General features: G+C 38.0%; 1 protein-coding gene and 1 pseudogene across 1 annotated transcript in view; one reads left to right on the forward strand and one right to left on the reverse strand.

Annotated features, from left to right (window-relative positions):
• CRB1 (crumbs cell polarity complex component 1) overlaps positions 1–23,917 on the forward strand; it is a 247,645-nt gene that overhangs the window by 52,166 nt on the left and 171,562 nt on the right.
• LOC132484680 (5S ribosomal RNA) lies at positions 6,167–6,285 on the reverse strand (annotated as a pseudogene).

Below are 23,917 nucleotides of genomic sequence, written 5' to 3' on the forward strand. Positions count from 1 at the left end.
AGTTGTGAGTTAGCAGCAATAACTCTTTCATACAGTGAATTCATTATTTTGATTTCATATCTGTCTATAATTTTAGTGATCCTTCCTTTTAATCTAAAGAACAAATACTTATATTCAGCATTAATTTTTAAATAAGTAGAGTCAGGACATTCAGATTTGGGCCCTGGCCCATTATTAGTTAATTGCATATCCATGAATGCATCTTTTATGCTAATTTCTCACTTGTAGAATGAGGGGGCTAGATTATATAATTTCCATGTTCCTGTGAGATCCACATTTTTTGATTCCATGATTATTCTAAGTAATGGAATCATAGGCTTGGATAAGTAAAGAGTGTTTTCTTTAATTAATTTTTTTATTGGAGTATAGTTGATTTATAATGTTGTGTTAGTTTCTGCTATACAGCAAAGTGAGTCAGTTATACCATATACATATATACATCCACTCTTTTTCAGATTCTATTTCCATATAGGTCATTACAGAGTACTGAATAAGAGTTCCTTGTGCTATACAGTAGGTTCTTATTAGTTATATATTTTATATATAGTAGTGTGTATATGTCAATCCCAATCTCCCAATTTATCACCCCCTCCTTTTCCCCTTTGGTAACCATAAGTTTGTTTTCTATATCTGTGACTCAATTTCTGTTTCATAAATAGGTTCATTTGTACCATTTTTTAGATTCCACATAAAAGTGATATCATATGATATTTATCTTTCTCTGTCTGACTTACTTCACTCAGTATGACAATCTCGAAGGTCAATTCATGGAGCTGCAAATGGCATCATTTCGTTCTTTTTATGGCTGAGTAATATTCCACTGTATATATGCACCACATCTCCTTTACCCATTCCTCCATCAATGGACATTTAGGTTTCTTCCTTGACCTGGCTATTGTAAATAGTGCTGCAATGAACATTGGGGTGCATGTATCCTTTCAAATTATGTTTTCCTCCAGATATTTGCCCAGGAATGGGATTGCTGGATCATATGGTAGTTCTATTTTTATTAGTTTTTAAAAAAATTTCCATACTGTTCTGCACAGTGGCTGTACCAATTTACATTCCCACCAACAATGTAGGGAAGTTCCCTTTTCTCCACACTCTCTCCAGCATTTATTGTTGTAGATTTTTAAAAAAATATTTATTTATTTATTTAGTTGGCTGTGTTGGGTCTTCATTTCTGTGCAAGGGTTTTCTCTAGTTGCGGCAAGCAGGGGCCACTCTTCATTGTGGTGCATGGGCCTCTCACTATTGCGGCCTCTCTTGTTGCAGAGCACAGGCTCCAGACGCGCAGGCTCAGTAGTTGTGGCTCACGGGCCTAGTTGCTCCGCGGCATGTGGGATCTTCCCAGACCAGGGCTCGAACCCGTGTCCCCTGCATTGGAAGGCAGATTCTCAACCACTGTGCCACCAGGGAAGCCCCTGTTGTAGATTTTTTGATAACGGCCATTCTGACTGGTGTGAGGTGATACCTCATTGTAGTTTTGATTTGCATTTCTCTAATAATTAGTGTTGTTGAGCATCTTTTAATAAACCTCTTGGCCATCTGTATGTCTTTGAGAAATGCCTTCTGCCCATGTTTTGATTAGGTTGTTTGGGGGTTTTTTTGATATTGAGCTGCATGAACTGTTTGTATATTTTGGAAATTAATCCCTTATCAGTTGCTTTGTTTGAAAATATTTACTCCCATTCTGTGGATTTTCTTTTCATCTTGTTGATAGTTTCCTTTGCCATGCAAAAGCATTTAAGTTTAATCAGGCTCCATTTGTTTATTTTAGTTTTTATTTTCATTACTCTCGGAGGTGGATGAAAAAAGATATTGCTGCAATTTATGTCAGAAATTGTTCTGCTGATGTTTTCCTCTAAGAGTTTTATAGTATCCTATCTTATATTTAGATCTTTAATCCATTTTGAGTTTGTTTTTGTGTATGGTGTTGGAGAATGTTCTAATTTCATTCTTTTACATGTAGCTGTCCAGTTTTCCCAGCACCACTTATTGAAGACTGTCTTTTCCCCATTGTATATTCTTGCCTTCTTTGTCATAGATTAGTTGACTATTGGTGTGTAGGTTTATCTCTGGACTTTCTATCCTGTTCCATATCATTTTTCACAGAATTAGAACAAAAAAATTTTACAATTTGTATGGAAACACAAAAGACCCTGAATAGCCAAGGCAATCTTGAGAAAGAAAAAAAGCTGGAGGTATGAGGCTCCCTCGCTTCAGACTATAGTACAAAGCTACAGTAATCCAAACAGTGTGGTACTGGCACAAAAACAGGAATAAAGATCAAGAGTGTTTTTGTAATTCACCCTGTATGATGCAGCTTTCATTAGATTATGCTGCAACAATCAAACTCAACATCTTAGCAGTTTACAACAACAAAGGTTTATATTTTGTTCCCACCGCATATTGTGGGCAGGTTGACTGTAACTCTACTTCATGTATCTTCATCTGGAGACACAGGTTGAAGAGGTAATCCCTTTTTAGAACTGGTGTTTTCACAGCAGAGGGAAAGAGCATTGGTAGAACCATGTCATGGCTTCAGTGCATATGTGACCTATGTCAGTCTGGCTCATATTTAATTCATCAAAGCAGGTCATGTGGCTAAGCCTGATGTCATTGAACCGGGGATATATTAAGGCAGAAAATATTTGAAACAAATAGTATGGTCTGCTTTACTTTTCCCTTGTTTCCAACTTCCAGAGGGCAATTTCTATACAAATTTATTTAAATAAACATTAAGGATGAATATTAAACATTTACTGACATTGACAAACATTTCAACAAATATTTATTAAGTAGTTAATATGAGCAAGGTATTGACTATAGAAAATACCATTGTTCTCCAGGCAAATCTACACTGTAGTGGGCTGGACGGATATATAAAGGCTGTTCACACATTGTTGTCTAAGAGAATAATCACGCTTTAAAGTATTGTCAGAGATCTGTGCATGTATCTAGGCATTCTTTTCGGATGTAGATAGAGAAAATTTAGCCCAAAAACTCAAACTAGCCTTGTGATACAAAGAAATGTTTTCTGAAAGGAAATATAATCAAGCTTGCTTTGAAATCATTAACCCTACTAAAATTAATTATATTTTGAGGTTAAGTTCAACTCAGAATTTAGGCAATAGCATATCTGGTTTGTATATTATAAATTCCTAGTTATCTCCATCCTCATTTCATTTACTGATATCATTAAAAACTTGAAAGGAAAAACTGTTTCTCCCTCTACTCACCAGTCTTCTCACACCCAACACAGTCAACACTCTGGTCACCAACTGTGGGGTAGTTTTGCCCTCACCAAGCAATTCTCCAATTCTCTGTGCAAACCAACTGGGTGTCCTACATTTCAGCTAAATTCTGATGCTGTCTACCTGGGGCTAGCTCAGACTCCACAGGTTAAGGGCTCAGTCCCACTCCCATCTCCCCCACTTCAGACACCAATTGCAAGTCTAGGTTATCACCTGTGCTTCTGACTGGCTGGCTATAAATCAGAGGTTCCCACAACCACTTCCTCAGGTTTGATAATTTGCTAGAGTGGCTAACAGAACTCAGTGCGAAAACAAGTTTACTTACTAGATTACTGGTTTATTATAAAAGGATACAACTCTGGAACAGCCAGATGCCCAGGGTAAGGTGTGGAGGCAAGAGGGATGGACTCGGAGCTTCCATTCCCTCTCCAAGCAAGCCACCCTCCCAGCCCCACCATGGGTTCATCAACCCAGAAGGTCTCCAAATCCCCACAGTTGGGTGTTTTTATGGATGCTTCATTACGTAGACATGGTGATCAAATCATTGATCACAGGTGATTACCCCAAATTCCTGTCCCTGTCTCCTCCTCAGAGGTCAGAGGATGGGGATGAAAGTTCCAACCCTCTAATCCCTTGGTTGGTTACCCTGGCAACTAGGTCCCATCAGGTGTTTATCTAGGGGTTTTCCAGAATCACCTCGTTAACATAAACACTAGTGTGCTTGAAAGGGCTGTTATGAGTAACAAGGCACTGCTTTCACCTTTATCACAGGAACTGTCAGTATTTCAGGAACCAAGGACAAAGACCAAATAATATAAAAATGATGCTCCCAGGGCTCTTAAGAAATTACAAGAATTTGAAGAGCTATGTGCCAGGAACCATGGATGAAAACTTTAAAAAAATATTTCTTATTATATCACAATGTCACACACCTCTATGAGAGGCTGGGTAAGGAAAGAGAAGAGAAATAAAATGCAAAGCTTTACATTTTAAATATCAATGCCTGAGAATTGCATCAAACTCACTATTATAAGAATCTATTATTAAAAGATTAACTGAGCCATATTAAAATTTTAAGACTTTATTTGAGTAAAAATAGATTTGAATGCCAAATTGCACAGTCAGAATTTGGAAATACTGATTGCACTATTTATGAGACCTTCTAAATTTTGGTACACTGGACAATTTAAAACTTTTGGTGCCCTGAATTATATAGCCTTTAGGTAGAAACAGCATCAGAGTCTGCCACCAGACTTTGGGCTTGATGAAGAAAAACATTAATGCAAATATAATGGGCAATGAGAAATCAAAAAATATAATCAAAGGAGAGAGATGCAGTGGGAACATCATCAATCCAGCCTGTGAATAGGTTCCACCTGTGAATAATGACCTATTGCTTAAACCATAAGAAATAAAGGTATTAAAGACTGTGTATCATGTATTCATCACCAGTGCATGTGCTACAAGTATAATTTCAAATATCAACATACTGTATATTCTCAAAGGGAATTTGTTGTGAGACTGGTAAATTTCAAAGAGCCATGAACTTTGGGAATAAACTGACTTCCAAAAAATCTAAATATCATACTGACCATGTATGCCACTAAGCACATTTCTCTAAGGCTTTTTTTCCCCCTCGATAGGTAATCATGAACACTGGGATTGTTTAGAGTGAAGATTGTCACAAAGATATATCTCACCAATTCTTAGGGTCAATTGTGTGCCTACCATCAATATAATTGTTTATTTTTTAGGTGAAGGGTAGTTTTTATTATGTCCTTTTCCTGGGAAATATTTCACTGTTAATTGATCAAAGCTGATGAATTCATATTTATGAAGGCAACATTTTCTTATGTAACTCTATTTTCTTTTGCTATTTTATGGAATATATGTAACCATATTTTGTAAACTAAATTGGTCAGTGAGATTCTGTGTATAGCAATGGCTTACACAACTTAAAGTGTAAAATAAACACATGGGGGGTCATTTAAATAATGGATTTTTTTATGGGTTCTAAATCCAGATGTTATTATTCAGTTATTCCTGGTGGGACCCAGGAATCAGGTTTTTCCTTTTCCTTAAAAACAAACCCCACATAAATGTGATGCACGTCTTTTACAGATTAGACTTTGAGACACTAATTCATAGTTTAACAAAGTAGGAGTTGGTAAATGATTGATTCTTAAAGTGTGGTGAAAACTGGCATGAGGGAAGAAGTGGGGAGAGTAGGGGAGTAACAGGGGTAAGAAAAAGGCGAGAAGCAGCCAAGGGCACAGTGCATTTGGGACCTATTAATAGAAAAAGGGAACGGGGAAGTGACGTGAGATGAGGGGCTGTGGGCAGGGTGCACATGAGAAAAGGCTTTAAGTGCCGCAATGGACAGTGATCAGATAGTCACAGGTGCCCAAATGTTTTCACACCGTGATCCAAAGAGCAAGGATAATATATGCATATCACACTTACCACGTAGTCAGGACTGTTGGCAGCAAGGGTGACCACTTGGTGGCCTGCAGCTCTGGCACCCCTGTAAACTACTCTGGGCACACGTTTGGGAAGTGCCAGTAAAGGACATGGGAAGCCACTGAGGGACTTGAAACAGGAACACTGACATGGCCACAATGCGGAGGTTCTGGAGGGCAAGGCTGTTAGGTCAGAGACCTCGAATGAAATGATGGGGACCTGAATGGTGTGGTTATGGTAAGGAGGAAGAAACAAGGGTGGACTTAAAATATTTCGGGGGGAAATCAGCTTCATGTTTGATGAGAAATGAGAGAGGGAAAGGGAGTGTAGTGAAGGATGACTTCCAGGCCTCCAGCATGCCCACCTTAAATAATGCTATGATGTCATCATCTGAAATCATAAAGGCAGGGAAGAAAGTAGGGTGCATACTTACACTTTTTTTTTTTTAATGCCTACAGCACCAGGTATTCCCAGATGGTCTCCCACCCAAGTACTAACCAGGCCCGACCCTGCTTAGCTTCCAAGATCAGACGAGATCCCACGCATTCAGGGTAGTATGGCTATAGTTGCATACTTACACTTTAAACCTGTCTATTTTGAAATAAAATTGGGACATTCAGGTGAAGATGTCCATCAGGCAGTTAGAGACGCCCCTCCAAAGTTTAAGGGAGAAACTCAATTACGGATAAAGAGTCGAATCCTCACTTGCTAATTTAGTAACTACCAGTGAGCCCACACTATGGACTACTTTCCATGACAGGAACAGGGCACACAAATATCTGAGAGAAGTTCTATAAAATATTTTCACATTGTGTATCAAAAGCCTTAAATAAGAATGATCATACCTAATGACCTAGAAACTCTTTGAGAAAAATAATAATTGAAAATTAGGGCAAAGATTAACATGCCAAGGTAGCCATAACATTTGCATATAGTGGGAAATTAGAAATAACTTAAATGAAATCAATCAAGCACATTTGTACTAAGAAAATGTTTGAAACGTAAATTGTGTTGTTTTATGCTCTGGTATCTAGAGATGTTTTCAAAGACAAACAAAATCCAGTAACCAAAATGAAATTAAAATAATTCAAATGTTTCCTGGGGTCTCTTAAGAAAAAAAAAATACAGAATATAATACACAGAAAAACTTCAAAAAATACTTTCTCCATTTTTATGTTCTCAATATCTCTGACTACTTTCCAAAGTCCAGTCTCTCAGCCTCCCCAAAGCTCCTTTCTTTTGAAGTCCTCATAGGCTCCCCTTTCTTGCCTCTTGGAAATAAATCTCTACTCTCATAAAAATTCCCTGTCCTAGATTTTCAAGTTCCATTTCTCTCTTTTTCCATTATATTAATTTTGCATCACAAAAACCCAGGAACAAAGCTGGTGAGGATAAAATGTTTCATAGTGGTTAGGGGAGGGGTAGGGAAGATGAGCAAACAAAGCCAAATTTCCTCTAGTGAATAAGGAAAGAGGGAAAGAATGTCAACACTTATTCAGAAGTTAACTTTTGCCTCTCAAAAAATTGTAAGTGATAAAAAACCCATGCGGGATGTCAAATTGTATAGCATGCACAACACACAATATGTGATGTAAAAAATAGGCAAAATTTTCAATCACCATAGAATAGTATTTGTACTAAAATAAATTTTATTTCAAAATAGTATATGTATTTGAACAATTGTGGGCTTAAATTTTAAGTCACAGAGCTTCTGCTAACAGAAGGAGCTATATAGGGACAAAAGTATTAAGTAAATATTTGCTGTTTTTAAGATACTAAAAATATATACTTATTAGAGAGAAATCAGTTTCAAAAATATGTAAGAAATGAGAAATAGTTTATTTCAATTGTAAGGTGAGTGACCTTGAACCATTTTACTTAAACTCTGCGTTTTCCATTCCTGCAAAATGGAAATGGTGATTATGTCCAACTGCATTGTAGTATTGTGAGGACTGAATAAATTCATGTATGCGCGACATCCACTCTGCTCTACCAGTAGCTGAGGTCTTAACTTCAGACTGACAATCAATCTCAAAATTCACCATAGGCTTCAGCAAGCACCAGCTTTGGTTATCTTTAAGAAAGTTTGCAGGACAAGCATCATGGCACACAAAACAATTTGGCAGTAGTCCCATATTTCCTAGGTACAGCTCTCAATGTCCTGGCCATCCTGCACACTGGGTGTGTGGCATCACAAGGGGCAAAGTTGACTAGACACAGCTTCAGCCCAGGGTAGCCATCAGCTCTGAGGTCCTTTCAGCTTTTATAATGAGCCCTGTGCCTGTACCCTCTGTGGGTCACATCTCCCCAGGTTGACGTGAATAGCCCCCATGCTCCAGGACAGCTCCATTCCATTAGTTCCCAGTTACTCATAGACAGCCTTAACGATGATTACAAGTGCTTAGTCTGGGACATGGGATTCTCACTTATCTTGCATCTGATTTAGATGCAACTATTCCTCATTTGCTGCTGCAAGACTGAAGGTCGAACCTTCAGGCCTGCTTTACACAGACACATAGTAAGCACATAAAAATCTTACAATCATTGCATTTGTCTTTCAAAAATGGATAAATCAAGTGTTCATTATAATACTATAATTGTTTTAAAAAGAGAACAAGGAAATCCACTGCTTGGTTGACATATCTTTTCTTCCTTGATGTTTTTTTTAAATGATCATTGCTGAAATTAGATGTTCACCCTATGCTCTGTCACAATCCTTTCACTTCTAATAAAATTTAAACCTACTCTGTCCTTGAAAGCAGTTTGTGTTGCAGGTCAATAATTATTATGTCATGTAACAATTCAGTGTAGCGAGAGTGAGGGGTTATGACAAGTTGTGGTCTTGAGTGTAAGTGGCTGAAATAGGTCGGGAGTGAAGGCTACTGAAGTGTGAGATGGTCGTTAACCTGTGAAGGATGATTCTGATCAACACTGAAGTCCCTCTGGCTGGGAAGTGACCTGGATGGTAGTTGGGATAATTGGTTGGAGGGAGTGGAAAGGCGAGGCTCCATGTGCTCCAAGGGCATGGCTTCTAAGAAGATTGTGCAAGGAAATGATGGCTAAACTACTTTGAATGATAACTGACCATGGATTTGGGGGTCAGAGAGTAAAAAGAGAGAATTTGGAAAGAAATGGAGGAGGGGGGAGAGCTTGGTCAACTTGGCAGAGGCCACAGCCTCCGGAGAAAAATAGCCAGTGAAACGTTCCTCTCCGTGGGGTGTTCAAAGGAGGAAGAATGAGAATGTCAGACTCTCAATTTTAACTCCTCTGTATTACCACAGTTTAAAGCCTCTCTGTCCCTCCAAACTTTCTGTAAGATTTTATTACCTTTCTAGCCTTGGGGAGTGGAATTGTGAATAATGGTAATAATGGTGGAATTGAGCTATGAACAGTATATTGTGACTCCCATTTGCCTCCCTGCCGAGGCCAAAGTGGTGGGAACAAGGGTTTTTGAGAGATAGATCACAGTCCAGAAGTTTTGAGAGGTGATGCTGACTCAGGAGGAAACCTCTTCCCATTTTCACCAGAGGACGAGCCTGCCAGGGAAACACACATGCTGATTAAATAGTGAAGAGAATCATCTACATAGAATTAAAGCTGTCTCAATAAATCTTACTTTTAAGAAATTACTAATTTATTTATTCTCTGAATTAGAAAAGAATCTATTTTTTATAAAGTTTTCCTGGCCTGTGTGAGTGTCTTAGACTTCTTAGCACAGTAAAGTCACAGTGTTTTTCTAGAATTAATCTTCAGTGTGATCACAGGTTCTCAGTACCGAAGGACCCCTGGGTGCCATGGATGCCCTCTTAATGCACCACCCAGCCCCATGATTTTATAAAGAAATCACTGACACAGGTATCATTTTTTGCATTATAATTTTGTAAAAATTTTGTTTATATCTGTAATTTAAAGGAAAGCCTTATGGTCATCAGAGATATTGAATATTTGATTTGATTATTTAGCTATCTGAGTCATTTTTTCTCTGGTTCATGGGTAAAAGGAAAACTGTTTTGAATTCTATTAATTTTTTACTCCATCGAGTGTTGGACATTTATGAATAAAAGTTCATAAAGATCAGAGAATTCTCAAATTAAACTTAGGTTGATAAATTTATTTATTGTGTAGTATTTATATGCTTTTGAAATTCCAAAAATTCACATTGTATCATATATTCAGAGGTCACAGGACAGGTAAAATGAATTTCTGGAATATAGACTGAATAAATAGGAGTTAATTAAGAAAGAAATGTCCATCGACAGATGAATGGATAAAGAAGATGTGGCACATATATACAATGGAATATTACTCAGCCATAAAAAGAAATGAAATTGTTATTTGTAGTGAGGTGGATGGACCTAGAGACTGTCATGCAGAGTGAAGTAAGCCAGAAAGAGAAAAACAAATACCATATGCTAACACATATATATAGAATCTAAAAAAATAAATAAATGGTACTGATGAACCTAGTTGCAGGGCAGGAATAAAGAGGTAGACATAGAAAATGGACTTGATGACATGGGGTGGGAGGGTGAAGCTGGGGCAAAGTGAGAGTAGTATCATTGACATATATACACTATGGAATGTAAAATAGTTGTCTGGTGGGAAGCAGCAGTGTAGCATAGGGAAATCGGCTTGGTGCTTTGCGATGACCTAGAGTGGTGGGATAGGGAGGATGGGAGGGAGGCTCAAGAGGGAGGGGATATGGGGACATGTGTATGCATATGGCTGATTCGCTTTGTTGTGCAACAGAAACTAACACAGTAGTGTGAAGCAATTATACTCCAATAAAGACCTATTAAAAAAAAAAGAAGAAAGAAAGGTAGAACTTGATGATAAAGAGGCTGAATTTGGTAAACCCTAAGTTGGGAAGATATAATAAAGTTGGTCCTAGCCCTTTGAACAGTAGAGTAACTTTAACCTACTGTAACCAACCTGGTATCTTCTCCAAATCTCCTGCTGCAATACCTGACATTTCTCCTCATTGTTTGTTGCTTTTGTTAGTTCAAACTGTCCAGAAGGTTCATTTATGCAAAGACAATTCCACGTTAATTCATCAATCCATCAACATAGATTTACTTTCAGTTTCTTAACTTAGAAACTTGAAACAAGACCTAAAGTAGATCACCTGTGGAGAGCTTGGAAAAGATTGTAAGCATAAGAAACTGGTTATCGTGACCCCTATAGTGGGGACCCTGACTGACCCCAGTGCAGCATGGAGATACTGACTTCTCATTGTGAGAAAGACAGATGCTAAAGAAAAATGCTGGAGGCAGTAATAAGGCAAAATCACTCATGCTCAATTTATCTAAGTCTTGTCTGAAAATTCTAATTTTCACTCTACTCGTGAAGGAAAAAGAAATACAACTAATCAAATGATCCACCAGGAATTGCCTTCCTTAGTTATACAAACTTGGGTAAAAACAAATAAAAGAAGGGGATTAAGAGGTACAAACTTCCAGTTATAAAATAAATAAGCCATGGGGATGTAATATACAGCAGAGGGAATATAGTCAATAATATTGTAATAACATTGTATGGTGATGGATGGTAACTAGGTTTATTATGGTAATCATTTCATAATGTATGAAAATACTGAATCACTATGTTGTACAACTGAAACTAATATAAAATTCTAAGTCAGTTGAACTTCAGTAAAAAAAAAACAAGTGTAAAAAAATAGAAATTTGTTACATTTAAGGATTATGTTGCATTTAAAGGTTATATTCTTTTCTTAATTTTTTGAGGAATCTCCATACTGTTCTTCATAGTGGCTGCACCAGTTTACATTCTTACCAACAGTGCAGTAGGGGTCCCTTTTCTCCACATGCTCTCCAGCACTTGTTATTTCTTACCCTTTTGATAATAGCCATTGTAATGGGCGTGAGGTGGTATCTCATTATGGTTTCGACTTGCATTTCCCTGATGATTAATGATATTGAGCATCTTTTCACGTGTCTGTTGGCCACTGTATGTCTTCTTTGGAAAAGTGTCTATTTAGGTCCTCTGCTCATTTTTTAATTGGGTGGTTTGTTTTTCTGATGTTGAAATGGATGAGTTCTTTGTATATTTTTGGATATTAACCCCTTATCAGATATATTACCATATGAGCTAGCTATTCCACTTCTGGGTATTTACTTGAAGAATACAAAAGCACTAATTCAAAAAGGTATATGCACCCCTATGTTCACCACAGTATTATTTTCAATAGCCAAGATGTGGAAACAACCCAAGTGCCTAGTGATGGATGAATGGATAAAGAAGATGTGGTATATATACATATGATGGAATATTACTGAACCATAAAAAGAAATACAATCTTGCCATTTGTGACAATGTGGATGGACCCTGATGGTATTATGCTAAGTGAAATAAGTTAGATGGAGAAAGACAAATACCATATGATTTCACGCATGTGAGGAATAAATAAATAAATAAAACACATAGATACAGAGAAAAGAATAATGGTTACCAGAGAGGAAGGGAATAGAGGGAGAGCAAAATGGGTAAAGGGGGTCAACTGTATGGCGATGGATGGAAACTAGACTTTTGTTGATGGGCACACTGTGGTGTATCCAGAAGTCAAAATATTGTTGTTCACGTGAAATTTATATACTGTTATAAACCAATGTTACATCAGTATAAATAAATAAATAAATAAAAGTTTTTAAAAATTAAAAAAATAAATAAAGGTCATATTCTGAAGGGCACTGCCACTTCTGAGCAAGATGGAATAACAGAGACTAGAATTACCCTCTTGTCTGAAGCAATTAAAAACTTGACAATATATATGAAATAATGGTTTTTAAGACATGGCTATCAGGTAATAAGGGACAGTCATCTCCAAGTAATGAGAAACAAACAAGAGAGCCCTAAAATTTCTTGAGCTTACGACCCTGAGAGAGTTTCCAGGAAACAGCATTGGGTGACGTGACCCAAGCTGAGCCCAGCAAATCACTGAACTGAGGGGCAAAGCTGAATGTTTGAGGAGACTCTGCCAGAAAGAATTCTCAGTATAAAGTTCCTGAGAGGAGATTGCTGCCTAGAGACAGAGGACCAGAGGCATGCAGAAGCTTCCTCTTGCATATTCAGCTGAGTTCTGATCAGCTCATGCATGTGAGGAGACTATCCAAGACCCAGAAAAGAACATGACCTGAACTGATGGAAGATAATAGCACCCAGCACTCACAGAGGACTGAGAAGAGTACCTGTCCCCACCTGCCAGACTAGATAACCTCATGATTGATGGGACTTTGCGTAAACAGAGGAACCTGCCTCTGTAGTGGTATAATTAGCTCTGGACTCAGCCTACTCTTGTCCTACTCAACAAATCTTAAAAGCAAACCTGAAAGGATTAAACTACTTCCAAATAACTTAACTGCATCACAGAACAAAGTTCAAGAATATATATAGGAGGACAAAAATAACCAGTACCTAACAGGGGTAAAGTTCACAAATAAAAGAGGCATGCAAAGAAACAAGAAAGACCCAAATGAAGAGAAAAATCAATTGAAACTGATCACAAACTGACACAGATGTTAGAATTAGCAGATAAGGACATTAAAACAGTTACCACTGTATTCCAGATGTTCAAAAAGTTAAGTAGAGGGCTTCCCTGGTGGCGCAGTGGTTGAGAGTCCGCCTGCTGATGCAGGGGACACGGGTTCGTGCCCCAGTCCGGGAAGATCCCACATGCCACTCTGCAGCTGGGCCCGTGAGCCATGGCCGCTGAGCCTGCGAGTCCAGAGCCTGTGCTCCACAACGGGAGAGGCCACAACAGTGAGAGGCCCGCATAACGCAAAAAAAAAAAAAAAAAAAAAAAAAAGTTAAGTAGAAATGTGGACAGTATGAGAAAAGATTTAAGTCAAACTTAAAGAGATTAAAACAACAATGTATGAGCTGAATAGCACCCTGGATGGGATTAGGGGCAAATTAGACATTGAAGGAAAGATTAGTGACACAGCAATAGAAACTGTCCAAAATTAAATGGAGAGAAAGAGCATTTAAAAAGAAAGCAGAGCAAAACAAACAGAAAAACACACCAAAACAGAGCATCAGTGAGCTCTTCTACAACTTCAAGAGGTCTAATATATGTATAATTTGAGTCCCTGCAGAAGAGGATGAGGAAAAAAAATACTTGAAGAAATAATGGCCAAAGTTCTCCATGGGCCAAACTTTTCTAGTGGATGGAAACTATAAACCTACAGATCAAACAACAACCATCCCCCACCCAAGAAAAAAAAAAACCCACCCAACAAACTCAAAATTCCCAAGCACAAGAAACATAAAGAAAACTATACAAAGGTACATCATAATCTCTTTGCTCAAAATAAGTGATAAAGAGAAAATCTTAAAAGTAGCCAGAGGAAAAAAGACACGTCATACAGAGGAACAAAGACAAGACTGTCAGCAGATTCCCCCTGGATGAATAGGTAACTAGTGAGGTACTGATGGCAGGTTGATTATATTTTACCACTTCTGAGGTGGAGGGGGCAGTGATTTACTCCCACTGAAACGGACAATTATTCTGCACTTGGGTTTTGTTCCTCCTACCCACCATATCTACCAAAGCAACACAGTCTCCATAGTCACCATCATGCTATTCTATCCAAAATTGTGTCCTTATTTCCCCATTTCTATTCTATTTTGTATTGGGAATGTTGTTTATGGTTAATATAGTTTAGGTCATGGGTTACAAAAGGTCAGGATAGAATTTTCACTGGATGAGGAGAGAAATGGCCACCAACCAGTATGGTAGGCAACCCTAAGATGGCCCACAGTGACCCCCTGGCAATATTCATCGTTGTGAAATCCCTTCTTCTTGAAGGGACTGAACCTGTCTCCTAAGGAATAAAACAACACAAAAACAATGGATGTCACTTTTGAGATTAGATTACAAAGAACTTTGGCTTCTACCTTGGGTGCTTTCTCCCTTTCTCTTGCCTGCTTGCTCTCAGGGAAGCCAGCTGTCATATTGTGAGCTCTCCTGTGGAGGCGATCACATGGCAGAGAATTGAGGCCCCAGGATAAAAGCCAGTGAGGAACTGAGGCCACAGGATAAAAGCCAGTGAGGAACTGAGGCCCTCAATCCAATAGCATGCAAGGGACTAAACTCTGCCAAAACCACACAAGTGAGTTTGGAAATGGATCCTCCCTTCATTAAGTGTTCAGATGAGACTGCGGCCCCAGCCTAATGCAGGACCTTGAGTCAGAGGTTTCCAGCTAAGCTTTGTCTAGAGTCCTGACACAAAGAAACTGTAAATTAAAAGATGTTTGTTGTTTTGGAGGTGATTTGTTATGCAAAAATGGATAACCACTACACTCATAGATCCTGGAATTGGAGGATGTGAATGTGAATGACGAGAATATGAGGAGAGAGCATTCTGGTGTTTTCTTTTATAGGAGGAATAACTTCATTCTGTTAGGTGGGAGTATATTGTTTTTTATTTTATTTTTTGAAGTTTAGGCATGGAACAGTGATGCGTGTTGATGGCCAATAGGCGTGCATATTATTACACGAGTTTTGCTGAACAACAGTATTTGAAAACCCTTTTTGTATTTAGGCAATTTCCCACTTTATAAGTTATCTCTTCCCAATATAAGAGTCAGACTGCTTGGTGGCTAGAACACAAGGCAGGAAATCTAGACTCTGCCAATCAGACATAATATATGCATGAAACTTGGATTTGGAAGTGAACAGATGAAATGGCAGCTCTGCCCAATGGAATTGGTATAACATATTCAGGCAAGCATGGTGTGATGATGATGGAGCTGTTTGTTTTTTCTTCAAACGCAAGTGGGCGGAATTCTGGCATCCAATACTGAAAGTTACCAAGATGCAGAGAAAATGGAGTTTCCCTTAAAGCAGTCCTTGTGGGATGGCTGCACACTTCAGAGCCAAGACCTCTGACTTTCAAGAGAGGCCCCTGGCTACCCTATATTCTTTAATAAAATTCTTTTCTGCTTAAAGTAGTCAGAGAAGACTCTGGTAGGCAACTAAAATCCTTTTCCTGGTACATTATAACTTACTGAATCGTCCATTATTTTCCTACTGACTTGTCATTATACCTCTGCGTATACGCATGGTTCTAAATGAAGGCTCTCTCTTAAGTTCCACTCTTCTTCCCTGTACTAATACCATATCATATTAATTATTAGAAATTTTGGTATGCTTTACCTGTCTGTTTCTGAAATTACTGAGCTAAAAATCTTTCACATGGTTGGCAAAAGGATGTGGAAAATTATCTTTGTCATTCCATCTATTTTTGATCTTTTTAAGCTTTGTTTTGTGTGCCTACTAGTTCATAATTATATCTTTCTGGTGAATTATTTTATTTATAATTATTCTTTTTTATTCCTAATAATGTTTTTTTTAATTAACTTATTTTATTTATTTTTATTTTTGGCTGTGTTGGGTCTTCATTGCTGTGCTAAGGCTTTCTCTAGTTGCAGTGAGCGGGTGCTACTCTTCATTGCGGTGCGTGGACTTCTCATTGTGGTGGCCTCTCTTGTTGTGGAGCACGGGCTCTAGGCGTGCAGGCTTCAGTAGTTGCAGCACTTGGGCTCAGTAGTTGTGACTCGCAAGCTCTAGAGCGCAGGCTCAGTGGTTGTGGCCCACAGGCTTAGTTGCTCCGTGGCATATAGGATTTTCCCAGACCAGGGCTCAAACCCGTGTCCCCTGCATTGACAGGCGGATTCTTAACCACTGCGCCACGAGGGAAGCCCCCTAATAATGCTTTTTATACAAAATCTGTTTGGTATTAATTTAGGTACATCAATTTTATTTTGGTGCATAATTTTCTGAGATAAATTTTTTATTATTTCATTTCAACCTTTCTGTATCACCATGTTTTTAGGTTAATTTCTTGCACAGAAACTACAGTTAAATTTTGATTTCATATTTAATTTGAAACTTCCTATCATCTAACTGATGATTTGAGCTCATTTATATGTACTGTGATTATTAATATATTTGGGTTTGTTTATGTCATGCTATTTTTTGCTTTCTGTTTACCATGTTTTTTCAGAGTCTCATTTTCCTTCCCCTCCTTTTATGCACTATTTTGGGTTGATGCAGTTTTTTTTTATTCCTTCCCCACCCCCACCTTCTGATTTGACAATATTATTTTGTTTCTATTCTTTTAGTGTTGTCCTTACAATTTAAAAGGCACTATCTGATATTTTTAAGTCTAAAGTTAATAAATATCCCTGCACTCCTATTGAATAATATGAGCATCTTATTTTCTTTACCTCTGACAACAATGCTAATATATTGTATTGTTACTGTGTATTTTCCTTGCATCTCCTTTGTCTACACCCATCAATTTACTATTTTGTTATTATTTTTAATCCAGTTAGTATTTATGTATTAACAATTTCTTTGCTTATCGAAGCTTTTGACATATTACCTCTTCCATCTGATTTCAGTTTTCTTCTTCCTTCTGTAGTCGGGCCAATAAGTGGGAAACATCCTTCTGAAATGTCATTATTTTCTCCTTAACTCTTGAATGGTATTTTATCTTTGACGCTATCATGTCTCTGTCTTCAGGTCACAGTTTTTTTCTGTGGAGAGTTTTGCTCTCACCCTGATTTTGGTTCCTTTGGAGGTTCTTTTTTCTTTTTCTGGTAGCTTAATACATTCTCTTCATCTTCGGTATATTATGGTGTTCCTTGGTTGGGCATTTTCTTTAAATTTTTATTTTATTTGTCATGCTCAAGACTTTTTGGGCTTCTTGAATCTGAATTTTTACACCTCTTATGGGTTTTGAGGAAATCTGAGCCTTTTATCACTTTAAATACTGTCTCGCATTCTCTCTTCTCTCTCTGCACCCCTTTTAAATGAATACTGGAGCTTTTTCTTCTATCTTTGGAACCTGCTAACCTCACTAATATATTTTCTCTTTTTCTTTTCAGCTCTGTTTAATTTATTGATTTAAATGTTAGTGGGTACATTTTCCTGCCCAAGAGATCTATTTGCCTTTTAAAAATGTACCTATTTCTTAACACAATATATAATTTTTTTTTGTATTGCAATTTCAATTTCTTTTAAGATATATAATATATATTATATACAACTGTATATGTGTATGTATAAAATACATGTACAAATGCAAAGACAAAATACAAATATGTATGTATTATACATACATGTACAGTTATTTTTATCAAGTTATGTAAAAGTTATATATGTTGGTCTGTTATCTCAAGAGTTGGGAATTTAGTCTCCCATTTATTGCTTCTGTAAACTCATTGCTTTTTTTTTAATAACTCATGATTTTTTGTGTGCGTGAGACTCTTTGAGAGGTTTTTTAAAAATTTTTTATTCAGTTTTATTTATTTTATGAGAACATTTTGTGACCTGAGTTATGGGAACTTCACTCTGAATACTCTTTTATTTGCTTTTGCCAAGTGACCAAGTGTACCACTGGCTTAGAACCAGTTTTTTTTGCTCCCTTTCTTGTGTGTGTGTGTGTGTGTGTGTATTTGGGGGAAGGGGATTGAAGATCATATGGCTACTGTAACTGGGACAGGTGCACAGTCTTGGGGTTTGATTTCTTGGAGAGCAAGTGTTCAAGGACCCTGACACCCTTAGCTTCAGTGTTGCTCCCCAAAACCCACAAACCGAGAGTGGGGAAGATTATTTGCTAGGCCTTCATTTCACAGAACACCTTGGTTCCAAATCCCCAGCTGGTCTCCTTGGACATTAAAAACCAAGCTCCTGATGTGCAGGATCCACTTTACCTCTTCCTCGCTCCCTCCTGTCATCCACCAGGACAGACACAGTGTCAGTGTACATAACACTCCTGCTGGTTTGAAGCTCCTCCTGCCTTTGTGTCACCTGGTGATCCCCCTTTCCTTCACTTACACATTTAAATAGCTTTTGTTTGATTGGATTCAGTATTTCTGAGTATTTATAATGGAGGGGGGATTTTAAGTTTATGTACATTTGACACTTGCTGAAAGTAGAAGTTAATAATCCATTTATCGAAGTAAAATTTTCTGTTAAAGTGACATGCTGTCACGGGAAACTGTTTCTTGTGCCTGGCTCCCTGGTAGTAAATGTAAGTACATTTTTAATTGTAATGGACTCTAATGAAGAAAGAATCCTTCTTTAAAATAAATACTTTTCAAAATAAGGGATGAAACTAAAATACACTGTAAGCATTAATCATCTTTTTTTATATATATGCCAGTCTCACAGGCAATTCAAAATTGGCAACTTCTGTAAGTTCGCATTTAATAGGTCCTAAGTAAAAGCAATAATTTCAAGAACCAGAATAACAATATCTTAAACCTTAATCAGTAATATTTAAATACCCATGTAAGATAATACATTTCTTGAACAATATACTCTTTAAAAACTCCATTTGAATGCAGATATTAATAATGAAAAATTGAAATATGTAAGAGAGTAGACATATGTCTATTTCTTCCATTCTAATGATTGAGTTTTACTTTCCTTATCACTGTGGCCTAACAAACAGAAGACATTTCTAAGTAGTTTATTCTAGCTTGTAATTACATTAGGGAATTTAATATCTCAATATTTCCTTAATTTTCCAATATTATTTGGTTATCTATCTTTTCAAATTAACGTTCTTGATTATTGCAAATATCTCACATTCAAAATAGCCTCAAATTATATGATAAAATTCCATTCAATTGACTTTGTATCAATTCAGTCATCAAAAATTTATGACATTGTTGGATATTAGTTCATGCTATTATCTTTCTATAGTAAGAGCAGAATTAGAGAGTTCATATTGGTCTTTTCTGTTCCCAGAGTTTTTCATTAACATGGCTAGTGCTAACTAGAGCACATTCCCAGACAACTTGTCTTTATTTATTTAACTTTTAGATTACATATATATGTATAATGCATAATATTATATATACATCCATGTTTTTTTACATACCAGTCTTTCCTATCCTATCCATCTTCTCCTGGGAAGTCTGTGTGAGATCAAGACCTAAGCCTGTTTTACTTGACTGTTTGGGTGGGGAGAGTAACTTTTCCCTAAATGGTATGAGTGATATACTCCGAATTCTTACAGAACCACAAACTTCTTTCAACCTATTGGCAGGATGTAGGAGCCTTGATTCCAATCCTTTTTTCAGTGTCTGTAGATGCTGTTCGGCTGCCCCCTGGCCTCCAGCCAGTCCAAGACCTGAGTGAGGGTGGCACTGGGTGGTGTCATCCGGGTTCTGAACGTCTGACTCCGCCAGGACTGAAGTTGGAAGCCAAGGAAATGTGTTAAGTCCCATTAGGCAGACAAGAGCAAGGGTCAGCCAGAGAGTAGGGAAGACTGAGAGCAACTTGGGATAGCCAGAAGGTGAGAGCAGCTGAACCTGGGGTCACAGGGGGCAGGGGGGATGATCTTGCCATAGGATAGAATGTCGTAGGATGCAGAATCTTTGAGCCGAATCATGGGACCAGACACTCAAGGACTTTACAGTCTCACTGAGTTTGTGCCTCATCATGTTAAGTGCTGTCGGTTGTATTTTACTGCTAATGGCCCAATTCCAAGCCTCCATATCTGTGGCAGTGCACCATGTAATAGCTGCTATGTGTTTCAGCAGCTTTGTTTTAGTCACCCTCCCTTCTTCCACCTCCATGATTAAGACTTGTTAATGGAAATATCTGTTGGATAGAACAAGATTGTGAATTAGATTTTCTTTTAAGTGCAACATATGTCTGAGATCTAATCTTAGTTCTGCTTGAGACCAGATGTACCTAGGCTGCTCCTAGTAAATACTGTGTCTTCATAAAGCAAACCCAGCCTTACTGTGAAACAAGGCATTGTATAGCTGGAAAGGGGTTTCTTTCGTCTCTGCCGCCGGCTCTAAGAAAGATGGCATCTGAACTCTTTTGAGATTTTTGCTTTTCTCCTCAGACAAGGTAAGATATAGTCCTTCATTAATGAGTGGAAGAAAGGGGCTTTAAGAGTATGAACACCCGAGTGGGGAATCTGAGTCCCAGAGCTGCTTAAGTTATAAAACGGGTCCCCAACCCCCGGGCCACAGACCAGTACTGGGCCACACAGCAGGAGGTGATCAGTGCGCCAGCAAGTGAAACTTCATCTGCCGCTCCCCATCACTCGCATTACCACCTGAACCATCCCCCCTGACCCCGGTCTGTGGAAAAATTTTCTTCCATGAAACCGGTCCCTGGTGCCAAAAAGGTTGGGGACCACTGCTATAAAATACGAATTTCTTCATCTTCTTGGATTGTTTTTTCACATGCAAAATGGAGGCATGAATAACGTTCTTAGGTGTAGTAACAAGAAACACTTTTCATAGAAGGTAAGAGCAGAGGGTTTTCAGCCAGGCTGCTGGGGCTGAAGCTTGTCTCCACCACTTACCAGATGTTTAGCTTGAGAAAATTACCTTTCCAAGCCTCAGTTTCCTCATCTGTAAAATGAGACTAATAATGATACTTACATTAAATTGTTTATTGTTTTTATGAAGTTTAACTGACATAAGTGTAAATGATTTAGGACAGTGCCAAACAATGCCTGGCACATATTAACCAGTAAATTTTAATTTCTGCTTTTATTATCCAATGAGATCACTGAATTTCTTTCATATTTTATTCTGTCGAAACTGCCTTGCCACAGATTCTGAAGTCTCCAGGTAAGAGGAGAGTGGTACACCTTGGGAACACAGCAAAGTGGTTTAATTTTGAGACCCCACTTATCTGAGCTTGAAACGCAGGGTTCAAGGACCGATTTCTCCCAGTAAACAAGTCTCTTCCTTGATTGACTTCCCTTCTTTGCTCTCCATTCCTAATAGGTGAATTTGGTTCTGTCTGGCCTGGTAGCCTCAGTATTTGGATTTTCTAATCCTGTAACATCGAGTTTCTCCATGATTGGGTCACTAAATCCTGTGGCTTGATTCTCTACTGTGAAAACTTGGGCACATGAAACCTCACTGATTACTTTCCATGATCTCAGCTCTGTCCTCTGTCCTCTCTTTGGACCTCCTGATATTCAAGTGGTATGATTTCCTTAATGTTGATAACCTGATCCTAACTATCCCTTTCCAGACCAAGAGAATACCAGGTGTGCTATTACATAAGTATGAATTAGAGTCTACAAGATCTGATGAATCACTGAGTGTGTTGAATAACAGAGAGGAAAGAGTCAGGGATGACAGTCAGGATTCTGTTTTGGTCAGTTGTGTGGCCAGCGCTTCCATCAACTTTCTAGCTGAGCTATGGAATATGGCAGGAGGAGAAGTGTTGGGTGGGGAGTGCAGGGGTAGGTGATGACTAGAGGAGTCTCATGCTTGTAAGTTGAGTTAGAATGGAGCTGTCAAATAGGGAGTTAGACTCATAAGCCTCAAGCGGAGGAAAGAGAGGTGCCCTGGAAATTCAGATCTGAGAGACATCAACCTATAGGTAGCAAGTGAAGACTTGATGGTTAAAGATTGCCTAGGACGACAGTTTACAGGGAGAAGAGAAGAGGGCCCCTGAGGAATACTCATTTAAGTGACAGGTTGAGAAAAAAAAGAATCCACAAAAGAGCCTGCAGAGCTTAAAGGGGATAAGAGAGAAGTCAGAAAAGTGTGGAATTATGAAATACTTGAGAGGGTAACTTGCAAGAGGGAGAGACCAGAGAATTTGAGTGACAAGATTTCAAGTCAGAAAATGACTCCACGAGTTTTACCAGTGACCTTGGCTTGGGTAGGTTCTTGGGGTGGTGAAGCAGTAATCAGATGACAGCTGACTGGGTACTAAGTAGAAGCTGAGTAAGAGTCAACGGTCAGCATGGACAAGTGTTTCGAGTGGCTTGGCTGTTAAGAGGGGAAGACAGATGCTGCAGTAGCAACAGGGAAATGGGTAGAAAAGAGGGCTATCCTATGGATTTTACTTCTTTGCTTGTGTTTTATTTTTAACAAAGATTTGAACATGCTTCATGCTTAGAGAGAGAAGTTGTAGACAGAGAGGCAAAACTCAGGTTCTTTAACCTGATTCTGAGCACTGTAGTGTTTTCTCCTTGGACAAGGAGAGGAAAGCTGGTAAACTAGTAACAGGAAGGAAAGGGGAGTACACGGACATGGATGTAGATTACTTCGTACAGTTGGTGCTGAGAAGTTGAAGAAGGTCTCTCACAGGTTCTCTTTTCTCTGCAAAGAAGGATACTAGGCAATTCCTGAGGGTGAAAAAAGAGGGATAAGGAGATTAAATGCTTCGGGAGACAGGAAGCTTAAAGTATTAGTTGGGTTTCTCCACAAAATGATCTATAAATGCAAGGTGAGTCTAATAATTTTCCTGATTGTTTTGGATGAACTTAATGAGCTGATTCTAAAAGGTAGTGGAATAACAAAGGCCTAAGGCTAGCTACACCCCTGAGGAAGAATAATGAGGCAGTAGGAATATGTCCTACCAGATAATATAGCAAATCTTATAATACTACAACTGAGAAAGTGTGAAATTGGCTCAGGGGTGAATAAATAAAGCAGAGGCTCAGAAAGACCCATATGGAGATGGAAAATGGTACATGACAGAAGTGGTCTTGCCAATCACTGGGAATAGAATAAACTGTATTTAAATGATACAATTATTTATTCATATAGAAAATTTAGATTTGGTTTCTGTCTTATTCATACACAAAAGACAGTTTCAAATAAATTAAATAATTAAACATGAAAGCAAAACTTTTAAGCTTTTTTAAAGAAGCAAAAGAACATTTTCTTACCTCAGTGTAGGAATACATTTGTTAAAGACACAAAAGTTCTAATTATGAAGCAAATTAGGGATTAGATTCAACTATGTTAAATTAAAAACTATAATTATCAAAAATACCACAATGAATGTGAGAAAAACAATCAACAAACTAGAAGAAATTTACAGCATATATAGTCAACAAAAAATTACTATGTAAAGCACTTCTATAAATTAATAAGAAAATGACAATCAACCCAATAACAAAATGGGTCAAAGACGTGAAGAGTTGTTTCACAGAAGAGGAACCATGGATGGCTAAAAATATAAGAAAATATGGTCTATCTCACTAGTACTCAGGGAAATGCAAGTTAAGGTCATAAAAAATACCATTTTGCTTCCAGATGGGTAAAAATTAGTAAGTTTTACAAAGCCAACTAGATGGGACTGTGGGACCACATGAGGGCAACTCTTGCATATTATTAAAGGAAGTATCAATTGGCACAAGCATCCTGGAAAGCAGTTTGACATTATTTTA

The sequence above is a fragment of the Mesoplodon densirostris genome, chromosome 2 (genome assembly GCF_025265405.1).
Source record: "Mesoplodon densirostris isolate mMesDen1 chromosome 2, mMesDen1 primary haplotype, whole genome shotgun sequence".
Classification (NCBI taxonomy): Eukaryota; Metazoa; Chordata; class Mammalia; order Artiodactyla; family Ziphiidae; genus Mesoplodon; species Mesoplodon densirostris.